Below are 5,824 nucleotides of genomic sequence, written 5' to 3'. Positions count from 1 at the left end.
ATTTGACTCCCGGAGGATATTAGGGACCATGGTAAACATCTCGGAAATTTTTATTTCCGGGTGAAAAAGGTCAAAAAATTACAAAATTGAAGGCTATAATCCATGCTTTTTGAGAAATTTTGAGGTTTTGAGGCACGGTGGCGAAAAGCCTTGAGACCCTAACAAATACATCTTAGGGTCATATAATTCTGTTTGAAACCATATATGACCATTATATGTTGTCATAAACGTCCGTGGTAGGCTCGAGTTTACGAAATCACTTCAAAATGTGAACGGGTAAAATGACTGTTTATGGGCATATTGGATGGTTCCACCGACCCAATTGGACTCTTGGAGGGTATAAGGGATCATGGTTAACATCTCGGCATTTTTTTATTTCCAGGCGAAAAAAGATCAAAAAATAAAAAATTGAAGGCTATGATCCACGCTTTTTGAGGAATTTTGAGGTGTTGGGGCACGGTGGCGAAATCCTTGAAACCCTAAGAGATACATCTCGGGGTATATAATGCCATTTTAAACCATATATTATCATTATATATTGTCATAAACGTCCGTGGTAGGTTTGAGTTTACGAAATCACTGTAAGTTGTGAGCGGGTTAAACGAGTTAAACGATCAATTAAGGACATATTTGATGGTTCCACGGATCCAATTTGACTCCTGGAGGATATTAGAGAACATGGTAAACATCTCGACAATTTTTATTTCCGGGCAAAAAAAGGTCAAAAAATTACAAAATTGAAGGCTATAATCCACGCTTTTTGAGGAATTTTGAGGTTTCGGGTCCCGGTGGCGAAAAACTTTGAAACCCTAAGGGATACATCTCGGGGTTATAATGCCGTTTGAAACCATATATGTTCTTTATATGTTGTCATAAACGTTCGTGGTAGACTTGAGTTTACGAAATCGCTACAAATTGTGAACGGGTAAAATGATCGTTTAAGGGAATATTTGATGGTTCCACTGATCCAATTTTACTTGCGGAGGATATTAGGGACCATGGTAAACATCTCGCCAACTTTTATTTCAGGGCGAAAATAGTTCAAAAAAATTACAAAATTGAAGGCTATAATCCACGCTTTTTTAGGAAATTTTGAGGTTTCAGGGGACAGTGGCGAAAAACCTTGAAACCCTTAATGATACATTTCGGGGTTTAATAATGCCGTTTGAAACCATATATGATCATTATATGTTGTCACAAACGTCCGTGGTAGGATTGAGTTTACGAAATCACTGTAGATTGTGAACAGGTAAAATGATCATTTAAGGACATATTTGATGGTTCCACCGGCCCAATTTGACTCATGGAGGATATTAGGGATCATGGTAAACATCTCAGCAATAATATTTTAAGGCGAAAAAAGGTTAAAAAATTACAAAATTAAAGGCTATAATTCGTATTAATTACTGTCTCTGTTAATTTTTATGTGCAACTTTGGGTATTATTTGTGAGATATAAAATATTCCAAAGTTGCACATAAAAATTAATGGAGGTAGTATGTAGGATTGTGTATTTGAAAGACGAAGGTTAGGTGGGTCTTGGGTGGGGATTAGGCGGGTCTTTGGTGGGGATTAGATGGGGATGGATATCTAAGTGGGGGTAGGGCGGAGATGGTTTTGGAGTTGTACCGCCGGGGCGGGGATGGGGATGAATATTGGACCCGCCACGAGGATGGGATGGGGATATAAATTTTAGGTGGGATGGAGATGGGAAGGTCAACATCCGTCTCGCCCCGTCCTATTAACATCCCTAATTTATAGTATGATCCAAGCATAACCTACCAGCCAAGACACGTATCAACGAACATTTGTCATGGACTCAAGTGATAGTGGCTTACCCATCGGGTGCCATCTTAAATGTGTATCACGTATTACACGCAAATGACATATGGAGTAAGAAATAATTATGTATCGGTGATAAATTTAATATTCTAATAGGAAGTGATAGCATGTTGGCAAGTGTGGGGTGAAAATGCGAGATTAGAAAGTAGGTGGAGGCCCACCAAACGGAGAGACCTAGATTTAGAAGGGTCAAACAAAAAATGACTGTCGTTAAAACAAATAGTCAATTAGGCATTAAGAAGAGGGGATAGAGAGAGAAATTTACCAACTACAAATGGCCCATTAGCACACTGTCCAGGCCCATCTCACCAAACCTCCGTCAATACTTAATACAGATATTATGATGATGTCATTCTTACTGATGACACACCCACGCTACCTGACGTGATTATCCTTGTTGCATCGCACGTCACCTTGATATATCAATCGAATAAAGTGGAAAACATACTCATGTACAGATGGACTGTGCCAAGATAAACGAGCATTTTTTATTCATTAATTAATTACATATAAGAGCTTAATTATTGTTGTCATTTGTGAACGATTCTACTCTAATATATAATGTGATTTCTGTTAGTAGTAATATGTTTGGCTTTGTTGTGTTTATAAAAATTCTATTGTACCATAAATTAAGTTTAAGATACTAAAGTAAAATTTATTTTACATGAATATAAATTTGAATGAGTTCAAATTAACTTATACGAGTTCTTATAAGTTCAAGTGTAGTAATATTAGATAAATCTTCGCTTTGTACTATTAGCCTCCTATAGTGTACTTTGAACATTTACTAATCCATACACTTTGTGATATATAAAAATGAAAAATAATGTAGGTTAATAATTTCTACTTGTAGATTTGGAAAAAATTAACTTAAATTCGATTATATGCTGAATTATGAAGATGGATAAGGATAAAGAGGGATTTAGCTAATTTTCACTTATTAGAATTTTATCTTTATCTTATTTAAACTTGTCACCTTGTTAAAACTTATTTTAGTTGTAATCATGTTACACGAGTCTAAACTCATTTCACGTTAAACAATATTTGAGGTAAACATATTTGTAACACAAAGTCTTATATGTGGCTAGCCACACCGTGTGGCAAATTGTTATAGGGGTTACTTCGTTAGTGTAATATGGGTTACTTGGTTAGTGTTACAAGGGTTACTTGGTCAGTGTTATAGGGGTTACTCTGATAATGTTACAGGGGTTACTTTGTCAATATTATAGAGGTTACTTTGATTTTTATATAAGTGGTCACACGGTGTGACCAGCCACACACAAGACGTGCTGTATTTGTAATCAACTCGAACCTAATCCAACCGACCTAATTACCACACTAATGGGGCCACCTACTGGTCTCCTACAAGTTACAAGTACTATTCAATATTCTTTTATGTTGACTGAAACCGTAGTATAAAAACAAGAACCTCTTGTTACAACAATTTATAAAGACCAAAATCATCCTTCCAGAAGTCCAACCAAAAACCAAAAACCTATTTTCAAAACCTAAACAGAAAGTTTGGTACTCTGAATTCTCAAAAGTTGTTAGGTTGATTGAATCAGAAATGGACAAGGAAAGAGCAACATCAGCAGCAGCAGCAGAGGAATTTGAATACGATGATGAAGAAGAAAGGAAGATGGACAAGTTTTACGAATTAATTAGAAGATTCAATGAAGCTCGAAACCGTCATCAAAATGAAGCTCAATTAAATCACAATTATGAGACGAAGAAGAAGACGAATGATGTGAATTTGAATTTGGATTATAATAATAAAGGTTCTGCTACAGATACTCACACAACCTGGATGCCTTCCTTCAAATGGGAGGATTTTCGACAACTTCTTTCCAATCAACATCACCAGGAGACTGATCCAGATCAACAGCTGCTTGTTTCTTCTCATAAATCTGCAATTAATTTTCTTCAACCTCATCCAGAATTATCCAATTTTGATGATTATAATATCAACAAAAAGAGGAAGATGGATGACGTCGATGATGACGACGATGGTGAGATCACCACCGCTGATCATTACAAACATTCATCTCCCAGATTGGACCTCAATCTTGCCCTCTGATTTAACTAATTACATAATCAATCCTTATTTACATTTTGGATTAATTAGGTCTTTTTTTAATTTTATTTTAATTAGATTTAAGGTTGAAGATCGTCATCGGGATACCGCATAAAGTTGGATAGTGTTGATTACTACGGAGTATTCCGTATGAATTGTGGTTGTTTAGTTCCTTTCTTTTTTTTTTTTTTTTTTTTTTTTTGACGAGTTAGTTTCTTTCTTTTTTAATACAACTACTTCGTATTAATTAATGCTCGCATTGTATTACCAGTTAACTCACTATGGTCTATGGAGATTATGATTTTAATTACTATCTCCGTTACAGGTTATGTGCAACGATTAGACATTTTCCCTCTATACTTTATTTCTAATCATTGCACATAACCTGTAAGGAGGTAGTATTTTTTATTCTTATATATCGTTCAACATTCAAGTGAACCTTCTGATTTACTGATTCATTCTCTCATGTGCAATCTATGACCTGATGACCAGTTTCAATTTTATTTTATCTTTCGAGAACAAATGATGTAAACGAGATACTCCGTCCGTAAGTATCATCTTCCAAAGCTATACCAATAAAGTACAACAATTTGGCATTGTACTAGTTTTAGTTTAAGCCCAAATTTGAATTATTTGTTGGTAGAGATTTGACTGCTATGACTATTAGGTAGGATTGGAATGTTTGATTTAAAACATTGGTTGTAAAAGCTTTTAATGTATAAATAATTAAATGAGCACCAAATAAGATCTTGATGAACACTCCATATAACATATAACAATTGGTTGTGGAGTAAGAAATAAATGGCTGATCATAATTTGTATACTTCGCAGAAATTAAAGAGATGTACAGCTTAGGATTCCCCATCTCTGTCATTGTAGTTCATTTCACTGCGAAAAATGCAATTGCCAAGTTGTTGACTATAATTGCCATAAACTGTTTGGTCCCTATACCTTCTGAATTACTTCTGTTTTTATATACTTGCAACAAACCATTTTATCATGTAGTTTAAAGAAAATATTAGACCGGGTAAATTAATAAATTGATTGACAAAATTTTACCACCAATCTAAAAAAAGTGATCAGTTTTCACTCTTTAAATTTTATAACTTAATTCGTCTGGTTACTTAGTTTAATCACTTATTCAAATAGCGTTTTATTAAGGAGAACAAGCCTCCAAATCAGACAATACACTGCCAAAATTTTCTTAAGGGTACTCCTCAAGCCACACCCTCAAGAGCTCAATTCATTGTAACTCTTACAAAGATTAGCTAAGTCATGAGTGACTCTATTTCCCTCCCTTTTAACAAAAGCATGGAAACAAGATTACAAGAATTAGCCAAAGAGATGATGTCTTTAAGTCTTTAACCACATACCTTAGAATTAGTCTCTATTTTTGAAATTAAAGTTATGTTTATCTTTTTAACACTATTTTCTGAATAATTAAAAAATTACAATATAAAAAAATAAGGAAAGATAATCAAATTCAATTAACTACTAACTTCGAAGTACATTATAATCAAGGGGTCGTTTGGTTGGGGGTAATCAGGAAAGGGAATGGGAATCAACTAGCCCAATTCCCTTTGTTGATGTTTGTTTAGCATTTTTATTCATTCCCTTTACCCTCTCCATTACCCCAAATCCTTCCAACTTCATTCCCCACCCCCCTAGGTTTTTCCATTCCCATTCCCTACCCACCTTCTCACCACCACATCACTACCTTCACACCTACCAACCAGCCCAGACCACCGCCGCCCTCCCCCGACCACCGTCGAGCCTCGCCGTCCTCCCCTCCCCCGCAAAAACCACCCCTAGCCCCCACACAACCTTAGCCCCGATCTCCCTCGACCCCGAAAACCGTCGCCTGGCTCTCAGTGGTGGGAGGGCCAAGCGACGGTTTTCGGGGTCGAGG

Source organism: Chenopodium album, chromosome 20 (genome assembly GCF_948465745.1).
Source record: "Chenopodium album chromosome 20, dcCheAlbu1.1, whole genome shotgun sequence".
NCBI lineage: Eukaryota > Viridiplantae > Streptophyta > Magnoliopsida > Caryophyllales > Amaranthaceae > Chenopodium > Chenopodium album.
The sequence above is the reverse complement of the archived record's forward strand: the minus strand, read 5'-3'. Positions refer to the sequence as shown.